This window comes from Macrotis lagotis, chromosome 3 (genome assembly GCF_037893015.1).
Source record: "Macrotis lagotis isolate mMagLag1 chromosome 3, bilby.v1.9.chrom.fasta, whole genome shotgun sequence".
Lineage (NCBI taxonomy): Eukaryota > Metazoa > Chordata > Mammalia > Peramelemorphia > Peramelidae > Macrotis > Macrotis lagotis.
The window spans coordinates 6,554,619-6,578,029 of record NC_133660.1 but is presented as its reverse complement, the minus strand read 5'-3'; the positions used below and the strand labels follow the sequence as shown (position 1 = coordinate 6,578,029).

The window sequence follows — 23,411 nt, the reverse complement described above, 5'->3', positions numbered from 1 at the left end:
AAATATAGATTATACATTATACATTATATATATACACATATATTTAGATATAGACACATGGATGAATAAACATATCTACATCTATCTATCTATATCTATATATGTATATCTATATCTATATATATATATATAAAGAGAGAGAAACAGAGAGAGAGACAGAGACAGAGAGAGAGAGAGAGAGAGAGAGAGAGAGAGAGAGAGAGAGAGAGGCAGGCAGTCAGACAGACCCATAAATGCTTATTTAATAAATATAGGATAATATAAGTTTCCACAATTAGTTGAATACTCCTATTCATTTTTAAAACTGTGGATAAAGCATCTGAGATCCAGAGAGATTGAAAAATCTATCATATGTCACATAGTAATTGTAAGGCAAGATTTGTACCCAGATCTTTTCCTTGCAATTCTAGTGCTTTTTCTGTTTTATGGAGTCTCTCTCTGAACTTGACTAGAAATGTCTTCAGGGCGCAGCTACACAACCTGTTACTAGATCTTTTCTTTTTCTGCAAGGTAATCAAAGTTAAATGACTTGCCCAGACTCTCACAGCTATTAAGTGACAATTGTCTGAGGTCAGATTTAAATTCAGGTCCCCTTAACTGAACAGGAATGTTGGTGCAGTAGGTAGAACACTGGCCCTAAAGTCAGCAAGACTTGAGTTTCAGTCTCAGACACTTATTAGCTATGTGACTTTGTGCAAATCACTTCACCCTCTTACCTAGAGCTAACTCCTGTTGTCCTAATTTGCATCTGACCACTGCACCCAGAAGGCTCTGGAGGAGACAGTGAGATTGGTGATTTAGAGCAGAGCCCCTCACTCAAATCCAATTTATGTACATGTCATTGCATCACCTCTCTGACATCATGGTCTCCTTTGAGAATGAAGGACAAACAACATCATTGTCATCATCATCACTGAATCTAATCCTTTGGGTTGTGGGGCCTCCTAAGGCACTGTTGTTTTATTTCTTTCCCTCTGTACCATGATTATACATAGACATAGGCATACAATAATATTGACATTTACTCTCATCCACCATAGTTCCCATCTTTAAGAATCAGTAAGGATCAATCAATCACAAGAAATAATTAGCAACCCTAAACAGTGAATTATAAGCCATGTTTTTTGTTGAAAATAACTAGATATGTCATCTTTTTTCTTATTACTCCATGAATTTCTTTTAAAATCATGCAAAATACAGTAGGATTTATACAAATTTGCATACATTTCATCACTCATAATATATTAGAATGGTTCTGGGTCAACTTATAAATGAATATTAATGGATAATTTGAATCTTTAAGAAGTAAGCAACCGGGGGCAGCTAGGTGGCATAGTGGATAAAGCACCGGCCCTGGAGTCAGGAGTACCTGGGTTCAAATCCGGCCTCAGACACTTAATAATTACCTAGCTGTGTGGCCTTGGGCAAGCCATTTAACCCCATTTTCCTTACAAAAAAAACTAAAAAAAAAGAAGTAAGCAACCACATTTGTTGGCCTTTTTTTTTCTTAACACACTATCAATACTAGTGGGGGGGGATAACAAAGTTGGTACAGTTGATTTGTTGATTTTTAGAGGGATCTTTGCTGCCTCTTTTCTGTTCATAATGGCAAGAAAGGGATGGGATGGTGAGTTGAAGGCTGCCTTCTGCCCATTGGCCAGTCCTGTTCCTTTCTACCTGTTCTGCCTTCTGCCCATTGGCCAGTCCTCTTCCTTTTTACCTGTTCTGCCTTCTGCCCATTGGCCAGTCCTGTTCCTTTCTACCTGTTCTGTGAGCATGGTAGTCACCATTCCAGTTGCTGTTGGAAGATCCAATTCAGTTAAACCTGTTGGGAGGTGAATATCTCTTAATTTTTTCTCTATCAGCCCATTATAATTTAGTTAATTCTATGATTCAACCCCTCTGTATTTCCCTGGTAATCGTAATTTAATCCACAAAAATGGGAAATGAATTTCATATATAGACAGGTCTTTGGTCTTCTTTGAAATGGCCCTTCCTTAGGTCTTGTCAATACATGTCTAATCATTGGGTATGTTTCCTTTGGTCCATGGCTCACAGTAAAAGTGTTTCCATTTAAGTGTATCACTTTAGATTTCCCAAAGAGAAAGCCAACTTTTAATATAGTTAGCACATAAATCTCAATTTGTTGCCTTTTTATAAGTTCAGGCAAAGAATTAAATGGTAAACCATTTTTGTGGCTAAATAGTTAGGAAAGGAATATCCTTAGTGATAATTAGTTAGGTATACATAGAAACCTATTTAATGAAGACATGTTAAGCACCAGGTGTTACATGTGTCAAGTTGAAATGCATCAATGAATCATATAATGGTGATTTTAAATGCCTAATGAAGGGGAAACCTGCTAAGAGTTCATGCTGCCTACTTCACTAAGTGCTGCTGAGAAGTGGAGCTGGTGAAAAGGAAGAGATCTATTAAAGTGTGCTGAGTATCTATTAAAAAATAGCAATGAATTGCTCTGCAAACCTTTTAGCTCTCTGCTTAAAGGAATAAAGTTTGTTAAAATAACACAGTTAGGGGGCACTTTATTTTTAGCTTTTAAAGCCTATGTCAAATAGCTCTCATGGACTGTGGAGAGCAATATGATTAAAATGAAAAATGTTCCTCTACTTCAAAGGTATACTTTAGTAAGGACAGCATATTGGGGTATATATTATTTTGATCCCCCCTATAACTTCCATTAATTGAGATGAATGTTATATGTGCCTATTATGGAGGAATAGAACCGTTGTGATTTTGAATGGATTGATAAAGGTATCATATTTTTATTGCTTGCACATGAAAAAATACAGATTCACTCAACTTTCATCTTGTTTTTTAAGAACAGACTCACATTTAAGAGTTTCCTCTATGGAAACTGTTTTTGGTGAGACCTCTCTGTCACATTGCTTGCTTTAGAAGGGGAAAGGGCATTTGTTCTCTGATATTATTTTATCATATGCTAGTTTCTTTCATATAGTAGGTATTCAATATATGTTTTATGATGACATCAGTGTATCAGGTGCTACATATATATTTCATGATGACATTAGTGTATTAGGACTCGGGAAATAAATATTTCCAATAGGGATATATATATATATATAGGGTTAAGGAAAAAGAAGAGGATTAGGAATGATTTAAGTTATATAATAATAAAAATAGTATAACACTTTAAAGTTTGCAAAATGTTTAACAAACATCTCATCTGGGTTTCACAAAAGTCTTGGATGTAGATAATACTATTAACTTCATACTATAGTTTATGAAGCAGAGGCAGGTAGAAATTAAGTGACTTGCTCAAGGTCATAATATTTAAGCTCAGGTCTTCCTGCATCTAGGTTTACTGTTCTATTTACTATGTCACCAGATGCATATACATACATATATATATATATATATATATATAATTATGTATGCATTATATGCACCAGTATGTATATAAGTATCAATGCATCTTTAAAGATGCATGATATACATGTGTGTATAAATATACATATAAATGTCAACAGATCTGTATAGATGCATTGTCTGTATCTGTTGTGTATAGATGTAGTCATACATAGACACAGACATGGACATGGATATGGATATGCTTACAGAAAGAGTAGAGATAGAGATAGAGACAGAGACAGAGACAGAGACAGATAGAGATAGAGATACAGAATAAATATGGATTTATATAAAGGTTTCACGAAAAAAATAAAAAAAGGAGAAAAGCAGGAAAAGGGAGCAAAGAGGCTAAGATTTGAATTATTGTTTCCCCTCAGCTATAAACACTGACTTGACTGTTAATACTCTAAAAGTGAGGCTCCTGTTCAACAACCAGTGAATGTTCAGACTAGTAAAGAAACACAACCAAATTAATCTCTACATTCTTTATAAAAAGGAAATAATAAGAAAAAGGGTAAGTTATAGGTAAATGAAGGACAGCTCATGAGTTCTGGGAGAACTTATTTCATCATGATTCTCTAAGCAAAAAGAATATGACAATTTGTTTTAGGGGATATTAGGAATTTTATTTCCTCTTACTAATGATAAATATTTGAGGAAAAGACCACTATGAACTCTATGTCTGCATATAACAAGTACCAAGAAAATGTTTTTAATGTTAAATTTAATTGAATGAAAATAATTACAGCTTAAACATCATCTTGAGAATGAAGTAGAGAAAATTTTTAAGAATTCAAGTCTTTTTAAATTAATTTAACTATTTGGTAAGATACAAATCAGAGGTTATAGCAAAAACAAAAAAATGTAGAAATCTTGATTCACATCCAAGAAATGAGACCAAAGGCTGATAAACTGAAGAGACACCTCACATCTATATCATAAATAATTTCTTCCAGAAGAAAATTGCTATACATGGAAGAAGGAAGACACCGAACAAAAATCAACACCGAATATATTATAATAGTAAATGATTGGTTACAAAGATGGGAATCATTTCCTAATTATCTATTGTTGGTCAGATTATTGGCCTGTTCTCGGAAAAAGAAATCCATCATCCTTTAGAATAAAGATAAAAATGAAAAGAAAAGGTTATATAATTGTGTCACTGTAATATGGTCTATTGATCAAAATCTCTAATGTAAATGGAAATATTATTAATATGACAATATATTATAATTTCAATTTGCAGAAATAATATCTCAAAGAAGAAACCCCAAAGAAACTAGCAATTTCACATAAAACAAAAATTTTCCTTCCCCCCCCCCCTTGATTAATTGATATAACTTCCATGGATAATATCAAGCTCACTCATCTGTTAAAAACTTAAGAAATACTTTCCAAAGGATTGCACTGGGAGATAGGGAAAGGAGAGGTAAAATGGAGTTAAGTTATTTCACAAAAAAGAAAAACATTTTGCAATGGAGTGGAAGAAGGGAAGGGTAATGGGGAGCGAGTGAACCTTTACTCTCATCGCAAGTGACTCAGAGGGGCAGCTAGTGGATAGAGCACCAGCCTTGGAGTCAGGAGTACCTGAATTCAAATCCAGCTCCAGACATTTAATAATTATCTAGCTGTGTGGCCTTTGGCAAGCCACTTGACCCCATTGCCTTGCAAAAAAACTTAAAAAAAGTGACTCAGAGAGGAAATAATATATAAATTCAAAGGGATATGGAAATCTATCTTACCCTAGAGAATAATAAGAGAGGAAAGGGGTGGGAGAAAGGGGACATGGGGAAGGGAGGAGATTATAGGGGGTAGTAGAGAGGGAAGATCATGGGAGAACATAGTCAGATATAACACACTTTTGAAGAAATACAAGGTGAAAGGAGAATGAGAATGGGATAAATGGGGGTGGGGATAGGATGGAGAAAATACAGCTAGCATTAGAAACTGTGGGAAAAACATTGAAGTGATTTTTCTGATCGATTTATGATAAAGAATGCTATTCCACCCCAAAGAAAAGGTTAATGGTATCTGAATACTGACTGAAGAATATTCCCTTTTTCCCCTCACTTTATTTTTCTTGAGGTTTCTCAGAAAGATTGTAAAGGAGATAGGGAAAGGAGAGGTAAAATCGAGTTAAGTCATTTTACGTAAAAGAAATACATTTTGTGTGTGGGGGGAATTATGTTTACTTTTATAACATGAGTATTGTAGTAATGTATTTCATGGCTCCGTGTTTTTAGCCTACACTAAAAAAGGGCTTCCTCAGTTGGGTAGGAGGAAGGAAAATAATTTGGAACTCAAGGTAAAGTTTGAGAATTGCTTTAGCATGTAGCATTAATTAAAAAAAACATAAAATAAATCTTTTATAGAAACATGAAAGAATAAAGGACATAGCTGAGGATAGCTCCTACTACTTTCACATTGATAATCCTCCCAAAATGAACCAATTATTTGAAAACTACAGAGAGGAAAAATAAAATTAAAGAGGAGATGAAGAAGAAGAAGAAGAAGAAGAAGAAGAAGAAGAAGAAGAAGAAGGAGAAGGAGAAGGAGAAGGAGAAGGAGAAGGAGAAGAAGAAAGAGGTGGAATAAGAGGTAGGTGAAGAAGAGGTAGAAGAAATGGAAAGGAGGTGAAGGAATAGGAGGAGGAAGAGGAAAATGGAAAGAGGAACAGAAGAAATGGGAGAAGGAAAGGGAGAAGATCTTTTGTATGAGAGGAGGAAAAAAGCAGCATTGGGTGAAGAGAAAACCAGCAGTGCAGTGCTATCAGTTTTGAAAATGACACCAAGTGAATAGTTAACTACAAGTCCAAGAAGATTAGTTTTCACCTCAAAATCACACAATCTATAAAGTGATACTCAATCATCATTGAAAGAATATTGACTTATAGCAAAGCGTTTCTCCTTTTAGAGGTGTTCCTTCAAAAGAAACCAAAATAAAGTCAAGTAATGTAGCTACATTAATCAAAAGTATCGTTGGAAAAATAAACAAATATGTTTATAAAATAAACAATGACATTGATATGTTCTCCCTTCTATTTCATATTTATCTTTCTTTTAAATTAGAGAATCATTACAACAACAAACATAATATTTGGGAGAAAATGCAATTTAATGCTTAAAAAAGAATCAGGAAGAAGTAAGAGTAACTGATTGACTATTTTTTTTGGTCTAGAGTCATGTTCCTAATCAGAAAACCTACTTCTTTGTTGAGGAGGAGGAGGAATTACGAAGGAAGGTATTTTGGATAGGAGGAAGAGAGAGAGAGAAAAAAGGAAAGGAGGAATCCAGAAATACATTTCTCCTATATATTCAAAGAGTAAGAGGATGACTTTTTAGCATCCCATCTACTTGTAGGGCTTTCAGAGGCTCAAGAAATTATACCTGGGTCAAAGAACAGCATTCAGAGGGAACACAGATTTATTTCATCCCAGTTCCTGAACCACCTCACACACAATAATAGTAAAAACCTGATTATTTAGAACAAAGACTGATAAAAGGAAGTAGCTGTTGACAAAGGGAATTAACTTTAAAGGAATGCCCTTGGTGTCTGGATCAGCAAATGGTAAGTAAAAGAACCTTGGTTCTTTTTGCTTGGCAGTGAAGTGGATAGAGTACCAGATTTAGATTCAAGATGACATGAATTCAAATCTAGTATCAGAACTTTACCAGCTGTGTGACCCTATTAATGATTTGTCTCATTTTCTTCTGTAAAATGGGGATTAGGATCATACCTTCCTCCCAAGGATATTGTAATGACAAAGTAAGAAACTATGTGTAAAGCTCTTTTATCAGGGACTTTATAAACCCCGTCTCCACTTTACCTCTCCATGGAGATCATAAATAGCTCAAAGTTATTTGAAGGATTGATCAAATGACAATACAAACCTTAAAGGCACTATACAGATGTGATGAATAATGATGATAATTGAAAAAATTGAATGAATTTATTTCTATCATCATCCTCATTTGATTTAAAAGGGAGCATCAGATCATCGAAAGCCCCTAATTTTTAGGAGAGGAAAATGAGATTAAAGGAAGCTTAGTCACTTTCCAAAATTTACATTAAATAAGCAATTGGTAAATGCTTGTTGACTGATTGGTTGAAAGAAAGAATGAATAAAAGAATAAATGAATGGATGTCATATCTTGACTAATCTAGAGAAAGGTTTCCTAACTGGCATCTATGAACAATAATAATAATAATAATCATAAATGTATATATGTATAAAATTATTGCAATATCATTTGTTTCCTTTATAATACTGTTTTATTTTACACATTTAAAAGCATTCTTCTCAGAAGACATTTGTAGCTTTCATTAGCCCAAATCTAGAGATTCAGTAATCCTGTTCTGACCTATAAAGAGAAGATTGCATTAAAAAAATTCTTGAATAATTCCTTAGAGGGTCTCCACTTCAGTATGTAAAGTCAGGCTGCTGGGATAAGTAAAGGGAATATTGAGACTGGAAGAGAAAATAGGTTAATATGAAATATTTAGTACCCTAAAGTTTATTGGATCTTCACCTTAAGTCTTTGAGGCCAAACTTTCGCAGGGGGGAAGGTAGTTCTCTATTACTGGAAGTTCTGGCCTCATCAGTTTTTGCTGTTTTAAATTAAGTTCTTGGTGTTTCAGACAACTTCAAGGACTAGGCAATAGAGACAGTGTGATAAGTCAGTAGAGACTATTTGAAATGTGGTAAAGTTCAAAACATGGGTGATGAAAGAAACTGTATTAGTTTTTTGGTAGAATAGAGGGACAATTTCATAAGCTTTTATATATCATAATTACAATTCTGCTCAAAGCCATTGCCTGAGTCTGTTCGCTCCAGACTACTAACCTTTGCCAACTATGACCTTGTGAGAGCTTTTAATGCTCCTTTGAACTCTGCCTTTAGGTTCACAATTTCTTAATAGCTGAATGCACCATATCTAGTCCATTGTGTAAAGAAGACACTAGCTGTTCTTCACATCTTATTACTCAACCAGATATCTTACTGACGTCTACCCTACTGCCACAATCATATGACTTTTCTTTTCTGTGCCTTCCCCCACCCAATCCATCTCCCCACCACTTCCTGTTTCTGGAATTGCAATGAAATCCTAACTGTCATTTTCACTGGAACATTCACTCAAATATTTTATGACTCGACACCATGCCTAGGACATTCTAAATCAAAACATTCTTTCCTAGACACCATATATATATATATATATATATATATATATATATATATATATATATATATATACATACATATATATAGATATATATTTATATATTTATATTTATATATGTGTGTGTCTATGTATATTGCCCTTTTTGAGGTCAGAGTTTCTCTCCTTTTTTGCAACATTTTGCACAGTGCTCAACATTATAAGCATTTATTATATGTTTTTTAGTTCATCTCTTTATCTGATGTAGGAGAAAGAACTATTCTCCTGCTGTCTCAGACTTATGTCTCAGACTTTTTTCATCATGGTGGTAGATTGCTTTTGTGCTCCTAAATTAGGACTCTCAGTCTTTATATGTAAACTAGCAGCATCCACAATGAGGATTTGCATATTTTTAAAAAAGATACAGGATCCTCAATTTGCTTCAGACAGCTTTCTCAGATAAAAATTTTGCTTTTCGAAGAACATTGAAAGGGACTAGATACTTTCAATAAAGAAATTAACTTAAAAAAACAAAAAAATCATTTTCCCTAAAGAACATGAACTAACCAAATATCTATCAAAAATTGAGGCTGTTTCATTTTTTAATAGTTAAATTGCCCTTTGAAAAATTCATATTCAATTCCTCAAATTTATTTGTTTTCTGAGTCTGTATGTCCATAACACTTTGAGCATGTCTAGATAAACACAAAATTTTGTTAAGAAATGCCACCTTCCTTCATATACCTTACAAAATAATGAGGGAATATATTTCTAGGTAACCTTTATACAGAATCACGAGGGATCAGGTAGGTTGCAAAAAAGGAGAGCAAACCACACTGTGAGACTCTGGACAAGTTATTTACCTCAGTTTCTTCTTCTGTAAATTGGATATAAAAATAATAGCATCATGTCCCACAGCTGTTTTGAGTATAAAATGAAGCAATAACTATAAATTAATTGTAAAACTTTGAGGATTATATGAATATTATTAATAATGCTGCTGTTGTTACATTATCATTATTGCCAACACCATCATCATTATCCTTAAGTGTGTTTGAAAGACTTGAAAACTTAATAGGTTCTAAAAGCATACTATTCTGTAACATTTCATGACTGGTATCCCTTTTAAAGGGACAACTTGTTATTTTCTGGGGGTAAATTAATTGTTTAAATGAAATTACAGTCCAGAATTCTTTATTCTTGTCTTTGTCATCAAAATTATGGAAACATGCAAAATATGTAGGGAATTCTAAGTCAATTGTACAAGAAAAGGTACAAGAAACAGGTTTTACATGAGATAAAGAATTTGCCTCTTGAACAGTAAATATCCATCTAGGTGATTTGACATGTTGACTCAATGGGTTTTTGTTCAATTATGCAATACTTTTTTACTTTTATTGATAAGACATTTACTCAGGAAACACAAGACTGAGATAAAATAGGTTTTGGATACTGGCAGGTATTTTCAAATTCTTCAAATCTACACAAGGTTTCAGTGCTTAGTACTATGTGTTATAGACTCAAACTCATAAAAATATATGAAAAACAGAATAATCATCTTATTATCTTTCTGTGATAAGTAATTATACAAGTCATTTAAGCTAAGTTACCTCATCTATAAAATGAGAGAATTGAATTCAATGGACCCCAAAGTCATTATATATATATATATATATATATATATATATACATACATATATATATATATGTGTATATATATATACACATATATATATATGTATAGCTTTAGATATGTCATTCTTTAATACAACACAGTTTTTATATTCAGCAGAAAGGGGAGTGGATAATGTTAGGAGGCTGTGTTGACATAACCTTTTTTCCTACCCTCATATTAGAGATCAGAATTTAGGTGTTCTATTTTTGTTTGTGATCAAACATAATTTTTCAAAAATTTCAATTAAAAAAATTCTAGATCTATGATTTCGTTGGTTTAAGGAACTCAGATTAATGATCAGCCCTGTAACTTTTCATCTCAGTGAGTTACCTGGAGTACTTTGAGAGTCACACAGACTGTTGAAAATCACTCAACCAAAATATTTCAAAGACAGTCTTCTTGACTCCAATAATCACATTACTATCCTTTGACCATGCTGCTTCTACAATGAAATGGTGAGGAAGAACTGAGCATTAACCTAACAAAAACTAGTATTGCAGCAAACCTGTTTATCTACAGGATATTGGAATGCATTATACTACTAAAGGGATTCCAATCCCTACTCACATGGACTTGGGTAAATCCTCAGGCAGAATATTCTTTAAAGAGAGGAGTCAAAATTTTTTCAACTCTTTTTCTCTGGTGTTTCATGTTCTCATCATGGAACTCCAGGGAAAATCAGATTTTACTGATATTTGGGATCTCTTCACAAACCATTCATAGATTTCCTTCTAGGGAAGTACTCAATGTATAAAAGATATTTATTTTCTCCACCACAAAAAATACCTGCATTGACAAAGACTTGAAACATGAAACAATAAATAGACTATAGAATTTTTTAAAACATGAAATAATCTATGGAACTGTCAAATTGACACTTCAGCTTTTCTTTAGCTCTGTAGTTTCTGAGCAGCAACCTCAGAATCTCTATCTTCAGACAACAAAGAGCATGGCTTGGGTTTTTCTTCCAATTGGTGGTTATCCTTTCTTCTGAAAAGTATTGTAGTAGATTCAAGGAGAATGGAACTTAAGATTAGCTAGCAGCGACCAAGAAAACCAAACTCATTGGTATCAGAAAAACAAAAACAAAAACAACTGTCTCTCAGGTTTGCTTTATTTTTGTTCTGAAGAAAGAAACAACAGAAGAGGCAACCAATGCTACTCTAAGACACCTCTAAACAATACTTGTATTCTTTGTTAGGTACAATCATTATCCCTATATCTTAAGAGAAGGAGGGAGAGGCCTAGAGTATCAACACCTTAGCCAGATGAAAAGAGAGACTGCCAAGTTAGATTCATTCCCTTTCAATACTACTGTGTAGACCATATTTACAATTTCAGTGGAAAGTCTGCTTTAATGCATAGTGCAATTTTCAAATTAAATGTAATATTTTATCATTCCAGAGTTCTTTACCACTAGTCCCCAGAAGTGGTCAGAGGTGTTCAACCCCAAAGACAAACCAGAAACGATAAGGGTAGTGTTGGGGAGGGGGGTTCCCAATTATACCTAATTAGACCAGATAGTTGATCTTTAAAGTAAGAAAATGTAAAAATTAGAGAAGAATGAAATTGAAAGTTTTAAAGTATTTCTCTGACATGGACAAAAAGTGTTGTTTGAATAGGGAGGAAATATTTTGGTAGCTAGTTAATGGTCCAGCTCAGAATAGAAATAGCTCTATTTAAAGGTCTTAAGGAGTTGACTGGTAATTTTTTTAAAGCAACAAATGAAATGGATTGGTATCTCTAAGTTATAGTTTAGAGTAAATTATTTAAAGAGTAAAAGAGATAAAATAAGGTGATGGGTAAGCATTTGACCTGGAATGAGAATCAGATGACTTAGAGAAGGTTTGGATAAAAATAATAATGAAAGAATAATGGTGGTGGTGGTGATGGTGATGGTGATGATGATAATTTAAGATGTCTCTGGCTTAGACACAGATAGCTTGTTGAGAGGAACCACACTCAACACATCCTGTGTCCATGATCTTCTGGGTCACCTCCCCATGGTCTTTGATTTGCATTTGAAAACTGACATCAATAACAAAGAAAACATAAGTTTAATAGTTAACTTATTCACAGAATGTGGTGTGAGGAGCTAAAGATAATGTGTTGAGATCATAATTCAAATCTTTTAGTATTAGTTTTCGGTTTAGGGAATATTTCCCCACCTTTAACCTTTCCCAACATTCAAACTCCCCTCACCCAGTTATAGGAGCCCTGCATTTTCCCAGGTATGCTGCCTCTAAGCTTTCTGACGGTTTGCTAATTTGCAGAGGAACATCTCTGGAGCACCCATAGATTTGGGAGAGAATTTAAGTTGGTAAAGATATTTTTTCCCTTTCTATAGAGAAATGCAGCAAGTTTATCTATCAATCAACTCCATGATCTATATGTGGCTATGGAAGTGGGTTGACAATTATCTGCTGCTCCCAGCCCTACTCTCTTCTTCCCTGAGGACTTCAGATTGAGGTGAAAAGAAACCAGGAAATCTATGGTGTTTGATATCAATCTGTATAGTTTCAGAACAGAGAACTGCTGGAAGGGAAAGATTGTGGTTCTGCTGAGTTTATCTGACCTTTTCCCTTTGGAGGAAAATTTTAAAGGATAGTCACGACTGAAAGAAGACCAGAGATGTGTCAAAGTAAAGACAAAAAGGCCTTAGTATATGGAGAACAATTAAAATGTGAAAGTATTACAACTGGACTCTAAAGTTCTATGCCTCTTCTGGTTTAGAATTCTTTCCCATTATTATTACTCTTACCTTTTAAGTAATCATGAATCATAGAGTAGGAAAGGATTCTAGAAATCATATAGCTTAATGTCCTCATTTTGCTGTTGTTTAGTTATTATCAATCATGTTGTATTCTTTGTAACCCCATTTTGGGACTTTCTTGGTTGAGAATAGTTTGCCATGTTTTCTTTGGCTAACTTGACTTGCCCAGGGTCTGAGACCAGGTTTAAACTCAATTCTTTCCCACTTCAGGCCAGGCACTCTACCTATTGTGTCACCTAGCTGACCCCATTTTTAAAGATCAGCAAATTGAGGACTACTGAGGTTAACTGATTTCTCTTAATTCTGACTTTAAAAAAAAGTTAATATGTACCTGGATTGTATTTGAAAATGTATGCTCTAGGGGAGGCTAGGTGGCTAAGTGGATAGAGCACTGGCCCTGGAATCAGTAGTACTTGAGTTCAAATCGGGCCTCAGACACTTATAATTACCTAGCCATGTGGCCTTGAACAAGTCACTTAACCCTGTTTGCCTTGCAAAAAAAACCTAAAAAAAAAGAGAATGTATGCTCCTTGAGGATGAGTCCATCATCCACATCCATATCTCTATATGGTGCTCAGTATAGACCTGTTTACAATAGGGCATAAATCCATCTCCTTTCTATTTTCAAATTCCAGTACCCCCACATCTCACCTGGGCTTAAGTAATTTCTATACTCTACATAAATGACAAAATAATTTTCCTAAAGCATAGACATATCCATCTTACCTGTTAAAAAGTAAAATTTCAGTGCTTTTTCTAAAATATCTAGAAGAAAATACAAATTCCTCATTCCTTTACTTAAGCCTTTCCATGGTCTGACTCTCCTCCCCCTTTCCATTCTTACTTCATTTTTTAAGGTTTTTACAAGGCAAATGGGGGTTAAGTGGCTTGACCAAGGCCACACAGCTAGATAATTATTAATTGTCTGAGACTGGATTTGAGCCCAGGTACTCCTGACTCCTGACTCCAGGGCTTCACCTAGCCATCCCCCATTCTTACTTCATATTTCTACTCTTCAATCATTGTGCCCCAACCAAATTGGAATGGTGCTTATTTTCTATATCCAACAACACTACCCCTGTAGCTTCAACATATAGCCCTCCTTCTAGGCTTGCTTCCCCAACTTGAATTTAAATCCATAGGGCAGAATATTAGAGGGGTAACTACTCCCGTAGCTCTTCAGTCCAAATTGATGTGCCTCTCAAAAACCAAACAGCCAGCAGCCTCAACTAGCCCTTTGAATATTTATCCAAAATGAAAATCTCTGGAGGATGGAGATTTGAATAGAATACTACACCTGAAGGCATTTACTAGTTCTGTGATCCTGGGCAAGTCAAACTTTACCTACTTCAGTTTCCTCATCTGTAAAATGGGATGAGGTTAATAATAGTCCCTACTTTCCAAAAATATGAAAGAATAAAAATAATATTTGTAGAGTACAAATCTAAAAGAAGTCAGTCAGTGATAAAATTTATTATGGGTCAGGTACCATAGCAGTTTAAGACAAAAGCAGAAAGAATGACAGTCCATCCCTACAATGAGAGGACATAATACCTAAAAGAATTTGTGGCATGAAGTGTGAAATGAAGATGCCTGTCTTAGGGAACTTGTAGAAAAAATCAGGGAGGAGAGTCATGAATGCAGCCTATAGACAAAAGGGACATGGTGGGACTGAAACTCCTCTTTGAAATGGAGATTCTGGGAAGAACTTCCCATTAGGTGGAGAGCCCAAGAAGCAGGAGAGTATTTCCAATATGAAAATTTCAGGATTGGAATGTGCTTCCTGGCTGGAGCTGTTTCTTGGAGGAAAGGAGCTGGAGAAGTATCCTCTCCAAGTCCTCCTCCTTCAGTCAGGTGCCCTCAATGAGAGTAACTATCCTAAGTTACTCTCGCTGAGGCACATGCAAAGTGAGTGACTATAGGCAAAGGTGTTGGGGCAGTGTAGATACCTTGAGCCATTTTTAAGGTATTTTCATACAGAATCGAGTTGCTTAATGCTCCAGAATCCTTTCCAAATGTAGAATATGCATGTACATTTTAAAGGGCCTCACACTTACATGTGACTGTCTTTGCATAGCCCCACCTCATTCATACCAGAATAGCCTTAAATATGGAAGTCATTTTCCTCTAATTTCCATCATTTTGCTATTTTCACATTCCTTCTGGGTTCAGTTACCACTTCCTCAGAAAATCCTTCCCTGTGCCTCCCTTGCTTCAGCTCCTTTAAGTTTTCTCCTTCAATTTGCCTATAATATGATTTTTTTATCTATTCCCTTTCTCCTTCACACACTAACTTATTTAATACTTATTTGGGTATTAGTAGACTTTAAACTCCTTAATTTCAGGGACTGCTTCATTTATTACTTTGCAGTCACAAAGTAGATTAAATATATGATGAACTAAATCTGATTTGACTACTTGTCTTGCATATATCATGTCTGCCTGTGTGAGCCCATTAGGATTTTCTTGGCAAATATACTGGAGTAGTTTGCCATTCCTTCTGCAGCTCATCTTGCATTGAGGAACCTGAGTCAAATAGGGGTAAGTGATTTGCCTAGGGTCATCCAGCAAGGAAAGGTCTGAGGGCAGATTTGAACTCTGGAAGATGAGTCTTCCTGACTAGGACCAGCACACTATGCACTATGGCCCTGGTTAACTGTCCTCAGGAAAGCAGCACCATTGCATCAAATAATCTATAATTAATTGGGTTTGACCCTATCATTGGACATGGGGCATGAATAAGCTACTCTAGACTTTCTGAAAGACTAAAACAATTGCTGAGATCAGAAAGGATAAAGGACAGTAGCAATTTGAGCAGGTGCCGAATTACCATCATCCTACCAAGCCCTAACTCAACATGCCTTCAAATTTGGACTGTTCCATATTCTCGTCCAAGCTCCAGGCTCTCCTAAGCACCATCAAAAAAAAAGCTAATAACATGATGAGGCAGCTCTGATTACATAGAGGCCATGTTCTTCAGAGAGTCAATTTCCAAGCTTATATGTAGTGAAAGGTTGCATTGACTGCAATTGTGAACAGAATATAATTGTGGATAGGAGAATTAACTGTACTTGTGGGCAGCTGGGTGGGTGGAACATTTCATTCCTGCCTCATCTCTAATAACTAGCATGCTGCTATATTTTTTCTTTCCTGTTTGCGTGACTAAGATGCCTTGAATCCTGTTAAGGATAATTGAGTTAAACTAGTTTCCTTTCCAAATGGTATTAAAGGAACGATATATGGGACTAACAAAATGAAACTACTTTGCGACCCTGTAGTTTTAACCCTGGAAAATATCACTCTGCAATTGATTTCTCCCTGTTTTCACTGTGGGTCCGAAAAATGAAGCTATATTTATATTTTTTTTTGCAAAGGAGTGCATTTTTTTCCCTTTAGCTCATATCTATCATCTTCTCAGTGGCAAAGGGGCCCTGGCCACTACTTGTTCTAAAATGTTTGAACTCATCCTCAGGGTGGTAATCCTGTCACAAAGCCAATCACCCAAGCAGTCACAATGGTCCTTTTAATGCACTTTGAAAGTATTTGCAATTAAAAGCTTCATCAAAGAGCAAAATTGAATTGTCCACAGAACTTTGACTTTCAGTCCCCTCAGCAGGCAGGGCTACTTATAATCAAGTTTTTAGTTTTATCTTTAATGTCCTGTATTATCATTGTTGATTTCCTAATGAAATATTTTCTTTTCCTCATCTTTAAAATTAGTTGCTGTTGAAGCCAGGTAGATTTCATTCAGTTGCATTCCTTTTCCTCTGTTACTTGTCTGAATTTATTTTCAAGAGAGGCACAGTACAAAATGTCAGGTCATAACATTGATTTTTAAATGAAACTTATGTACTAATTTTATTTATCTGCCTTTTTTGCCTCCAACCTGGCCAGCATTATTCTGTTATACTGCCCAACATGTCTAATCAAGTAAATCTGCTTGCTGTTTCTCATACCTAACTTTATTCACTTTTTCACATAAAAAATGTTTATTGAGTATCTACTGTGTTCAAAGTGAGATAGTGTAGAAAACATATGAGGGATCTTTGATTCTCCTTAACTTCTTGTACTTCTGCAAAAGAGAAAATGGGCAACATTTACAGGATATACTCTAGAAGGAGAATAAAAATTCCATTTCATAGAATGCTCGGAGTCAAGGCTATACAGAAAGAAGTAGCAAGGAAAGAAAGCTGGGAAATGGAGGCCACAGAAAGGATGGATAAATAGGAAGAATTTTAAATACAGTAAGAAGTCTCCCTGATCAAATATAGAATCCTATTTGGTTCCAAAGTCCTTCACGTCCTATCCAGTCTTCTTTGCCCAAGATTCTCCATCTGCAGGTTTGATGTATTTTCACTATCCTCCATGCCTGGAACACCCCCCCCCCTTCTGTTCTCTGTTTCTAATCTTTTCTGATTTCTTTCAAGTACCAGATAAAATTCCACTTTCTACAAGGAAGAATGATTTCCTGTCACTCTTAGTGCAAGAGACTTCCCTCTGTTGCTTAACTCCACTGAATATATTTTGTTGACATGTAGTTGTTTATATGCAAGTTCCTCCATTAAGCTGGTTAGGATGGATATTGTTCTGTTTTGTTCTTTTATTTTTTAATATCTTTGGTATTTTGCATGATGTCTGAGACCTAGTGATAGTAGCAAATAGGTAGTGATTCTGAGTGGAAGCCAAGGCTAAGAGAGGAGTAGCCAGAAGTTTCTGTAGTAAAGAGAAGAGCTGAAATTATGGATGAACAAGAGATTCCTTGTTATGGGAGCAATAAGCAGCAAGTAAGGGGAGGGGAGACAAGAAAGTCATGGGCAGACAGAGGTCCATAGATCATACAGTGAACTCCAAAGCACATGGACTACTTCAAGAATTTTTACCCTTTTTTGTATCAAGGATTTATCCCCTTGGCACTCAAGGGAAACTTGTGAATTCCTTCTCAAAATACTATTTTAAAATGCAAAAAAAAAATAATTGTAAATAAAAGAAATGATATTTAAGTTATTAATTTATTTATTCATATAACTATACAAGTTCACAGATCTCAGTTTTAAAAACCCTAGCCTCAACTTTCCCCTAACCTTCCTTTGCTGATATAGATTTACTGAGAATTGAGCCAGAATCACATTAGGGAGAATGGAGTAATAAATGGTTTGGGTATTAAAATTTTCCAGCCTAAAATAAAGAGACAAAGACAGTTCTGAGTCAATGGTACCAGGTCCCTGGTCTCCTCTCATGAAGGGGACCTCAGTTCTTCCTCATGATCTGAGATACCTCCTTCTTCCAGGGCCTTATTTTTATAAGGCTTGATACAGAATTGAGACCTGAACATTCTAAAGGGGCTACATAAAATAATCTACTGTTGATTGACTTTGGTTAGAGAGCTAAAAATGCATATCAACAGAAGGGATCACAGGCTGGTGAAGCATGGGATATCTCTCTGAATAAGTAGTCACAAGATGGTCATCTGTTCATGTTGGACAAGTGAGAGTGGTCTCTGGGTACAAAAATAAATTGGAGGACTTTTTAAAGCATCAAGGCATCCCACTCATACTATGTTTGAATATGGAATTTGAGCATAATAGAATAGAGATGGCTATATATGCATTCTTTTGGTTAAGCAGGTGAGTCTCATAATGTGGTAAGTAGTGATCTAATCTATACTTCTAGGATTTATGTAAAATATCAAACTGATCAAATTGATTGATAGAGTAAAGATCAAAATGAATTATTTCTCATAATGGCACTCAATACACCGGTAAAACAATGATTTTTAATTGATATTTTATTTTTCCAAATATGTTATGAAAGTTTTTTCAATATTCATCCCTATGAATATGTATATTTTTAAGTTAAAGAATTTTCTTCTACTCTCCCTTCCCATCCCTCTCCCCTCAGAGGCAAACAGCCAGGTTAACATTGTACATACATATTTTTGATAAACGTGTTTACAGATTAGTCATTTTTGGAATGAAGAACAGTAACATTTCTTGTTACAGGACTAGAACTCTATCCCCATTCTCTATTCTTTATTGCCCTAAATAAATATTCTACATTTAGACAGTAATTTTTATCTTTTTTCTTATGGGTGTGGCATTAAACTGATCTTTGGGGAGAACTATAAAGAATCAGCTTTTTATATTTCCCAGAGATACAGTGGATGGCTGCAACCAAAAATAGTTAATCTTCTCAGAATTTGAGGCACCACAGAACTTGAGGTGATCATTTTGTCCATTCCTATCAAAAAGTAATAACCATTGTAACATACCAAACACATGATCATCCAGTCTCTGATTATAGAGTTTCTTATTGGAGAAGCCTTGGAGTAGTCCTTCCTATTGATGGAAGTAATTTAATTTGTTGGGATGTTGGATTTTCTGCCCCTAATATCAAGTCTACATTTGTCTAGTTGCAATTTCCACCCATTGCTCCAGGGTCAAACAGGGTCAAACTCTGCAAATATATTGTTCTCATTGTTTAGTCATTTGAGTCATGTCTTACTGCTCTTGGACCCAATTGGGGTTTTCTTGGCAAAGATACTGGAGTGGTTTGCCATTTACTCCTCCCTTTCATTTGTAGATGAGGGATATGAGGCAAAAAGGGTTACGTGACTTTTCTAAGGTCATACTACTAGTAAGTGTCCAGGGCTGAATTTGCAGTCGGGAAGATTTGAATTCTTCCTGATTCCAATTTGGGCACTTTATTCACAGGGCCATCCAACAGCCCACTCAAATATGTAGACAGCCATTTTATCTACCCAGTATTTTCTATAATCCTACTAAACATCTTCAGTTTCTTCTACTGATACAAATAAGACTGGTACCAAGACTCTGGATGTGCTTGGATCAGGGCAACATACAAGAAAAAGCATTTTCTCTTTCTTTCAAGAAGTCAGGTATCTCTATATAGAGTAAAATCACATTAATTATTGACCTGTCACATCTTACTACTGGTTTATGTTGAGCTTACAATACACTAAAACCCCAGATCTATTTTTTAATAGTAACGTCTGCCTAACTACACTCATAGCTTCTATCTTGTACTTGTTTTGTTGAATTTTTTTGAAATAATGATTCAGTGCAATATTCAAGGGTTTTTAATTTTTTGTATGTCATATACCTATATGGTGTTTTGGTGAAACATACGAATTCCTTCTCAAAATAATGTGTTTCAATGCATAAAATAAAATATATAAAATTACAAAGGAAAATAATTCTGTTGAAAGTTAATGATTTTTTTAAAGTTCATACATCTCAGTTTGAAAACTCTGCTCTATTTGAATTCTAACTAATTCAATTAAATATAATTCAACATGATTAAAAGTCAAGGATTGATAGGAGCAATGGAAATTTAGAAAGTCATATATCAGAATTAACTGGGGAAGGTTTCATGGATATTGTGGTACTGAAATTGATTTAAGAATAGGTAGAATGTGAAGAGGGGTATAGAAAAAAGGGAGAAAATTATTTCTAGAATGTTAATCAGTATAACAAAGTATAGCAGGGTAATATGAATAACATTTTTGGAGGAAAAAGAAGAATGAATGTAAGCAATTTAGTTCATTCAGAATGAAAGGGTAAAAATTCACGGTTCTTTTTTTTTTGAAGTCTACCTCATATCCTTTCTTACCCACCTGATATCATATGGACAAATGCTTCAACTCACCATTTAATTAATATATATATATATATATATATATATATATATAAACACACGTACATATATGTATGTATATATATATGAATATAATATATTATGGGAGCTACTTCTAAATGGAAACTGAGGGAAGAAATAATTTAATGAGAAGGGGGGAAAGGGGTTAAATTTTCACCAAAATCTAATTTTTCCTTTTCCTTTTATTTCAATTCTGTTAAGTCAATAGCTCAATGACAAACTTCCTCCTTTAACTGTGACACATGGTAACCTATCGGCAAAGTCACTTACAGCTCCAGTCGTTACTCTGTGGGCTGTCACCTTTAATGTTGGGCCAGAAGCCATAGTGGTAGGCACTAATGCCCTTTTGTCTATTATAGCCATGAAGTTAACTGTCCTGAACTTCAAATCTGTTCTTTTCATGATTCTGTTGCTGGCAGTAACTCTCTGCTCACTTATTAAAGGAGCAGTTGAAAGTAAGGACTCTGCACCTGAGAGAGGCCTACTTTATAGGTGGCATGACACCTACTCATGAGATTTCTGTTCCTTTAAAAGATAATGATCAATCCATGGATCAGTCAGCATTCTTTAAACATTTCCCATGGAGAAACAAAGGTAAAAATGAATTCATTTTCACCTTTAACAAACTGTCATTCTATTGGAAGAGACAACATTTGTTGTAAAAAAAAAAGTTACACAAATATGAAGTTCAAATGTTGAACTTAAAAGTCTATGTAAAATAAATAGGAGCTAACTTATCAAGAGAAAATATACTCAGTGTAAAGAGGGACAAGGGGTAGTTCAGAGAAACCTTCAAGTGGAATGTGATATTTGAACTAAGATTTGAAGGAAATTAGGCATTCTGAGAGGTAGGCAGGAGAAGGAAATGCATTTTAGTCATATGATAAGGTTTAAGAGTTTAGAATTTTTTATTTTCTATTTATTTATGATTTTTTAAAAAACTCGGGACAATTAACTTTTTTGTCTTGTCCTGTTTTTATTTATGATTCCTTGAACTATAACGGAAAAAAGAGGCTTTGAAAAATACCATTGAGATTCAAATAGTTACTTGACTCTTTAATTTGACCCAAATTACTCCCAACTTTCAACAAATGACTAATAATAGGTCCCAGTCCAAGTCTCTCTTGTTCTTGCTTTCTGTTCTGATCAGAAACTCGAGGGTCTTTCCCTCCTTGTTTGATTCTTTTGTGATAGCAAACTTTTGTCTCAATTTTTACTCAGACCTCAATCACTGAAGTATTGCCTTGGACAAACTGAGACCTAGGAATGACCTTAATTTAAAAAGGTCAAGGTCAACAATTGATTCCTGGGTCATCACCAGTCATCTTGACTTTTGCCTTAACACTGGAATCAGATCTTTCTGGAGGAATCTCGAAGTTGGTGACTTTGCACAACTCTGCCTTACTTAAGTCCAATTCACTCATAAGTCAAAGCATCACTTTCCTAAGGCCATTGTTCCTTATTAAGAATGAAGTATGAACAAAAGCAACAACAATAGGAACAGTGATAGGGCAATAATTGTAGTAGTAGTAGTAGTAGTAGTAGTAGTAGTAGTAGTAGTAGTAGTAGTAGTAGTAGTAGTAGTAGTAGCAGTGATAACACATAGTAATTAATTATGTAAAATTTACAAAACAGTTTACTTACATTATCTCATTTGATCCACATATCAAATATGTAATTTAGGAATCATTATTATTCCCATATGATATTCTTATCTGTAAGATGTGGATAACAATACCATGAACCTCCCAAGTGTACTGGGAGGATAAAATGAGATAATAATTACAAAGTGCTCTCTCTCTCTCTCTCTCTCTCTCTCTCTCTCTCTCTCTCTTTTTAAATATATATATATATATATAAACACTGGAGAAATATAGTGAGGATAGTGAAATTCAGAGTTGTGACTTTCTCAGGGACACACAGTCAGTAAAAAACTGAAGAACGAATTCAATTCTTTTCTTTCTGACTTCAACTCCAAATCTTGTCCTCTATCTCATCTGTCTCAGGAGAATTTCTAAGCATTAGATGATCATTCTCAAAATAGCTAGACAGTCAGTCAGTTTGACTGCGTATTGAAAATAATGTATATCAGGGCTGGAAAAGTAGACTGAGTTTAGGTTGTAAAATTAGGAAACAGGATTTTATATTTGATTCTGGATGCCACTAAAATTTATAACTCATGAGCATAACATGGTTAGATTAAATTTTGAGAAAATTACTTCAGTAACTTTGTGGAGCATGAGTTTTATGATATTTTTGAAGAGGGGGGATGAAAAATAGAAGGACAAGGAAGAGAAAGTGGTGATGATGATGGTGGTCGTGGTAGTGGTGGCATAAACATTCTTATTAAAAATGGGAAAGAGTCTACTTCTGCTTAGTTTATCTTATTCTAGTACCAAAAGCCAAGAGAATTAAGAGTTAACTGAGAATGGTCGAGGTAGGTCAGTAGTTATATTGTAAATAGGTGAATTGGAAGTATGGAAGAAGTTAGAATGTTGGTACAAGAAAAGTAGCAGGAACAGATGTTGGGAATGCCAAACAGAAGGTGTTAACAGGAAGAGATATTGTGAATGCCAAAACAGGTATGTTTTGTCATAAACAGGGTGTTTATGACAAGAGAGTAGGGTCAAGGACTCAATAAATGCAAGTAGAGTTAAGAAAGTAGACAGATTGTTACAAATAGCACATTGTCTCTGTGTGTATTTCTTTCAAATTTCATTTGGAAGATGATAACCAT

General features: G+C 34.8%; 2 long non-coding RNA genes across 2 annotated transcripts in view; one reads left to right on the top strand and one right to left on the bottom strand.

The window, feature by feature from the left end:
• Positions 1 to 1,487: 1,487 nt before the first annotated feature.
• Positions 1,488 to 19,440, bottom strand: LOC141517239 (uncharacterized). Its single transcript, XR_012476812.1, has 2 exons — positions 19,269 to 19,440; positions 1,488 to 1,825 (listed from the first exon to the last, which is right to left on the bottom strand). It is a non-coding gene; the product is annotated as an uncharacterized LOC141517239 (long non-coding RNA).
• Positions 1,655 to 23,411, top strand: part of LOC141517240 (uncharacterized) — a 75,086-nt gene continuing 53,329 nt past the window's right edge. The window contains exon 1 of the long non-coding RNA XR_012476813.1: positions 1,655 to 1,835. This is a non-coding gene — a long non-coding RNA (uncharacterized LOC141517240). The remainder of the gene's footprint in view (positions 1,836 to 23,411) is intronic.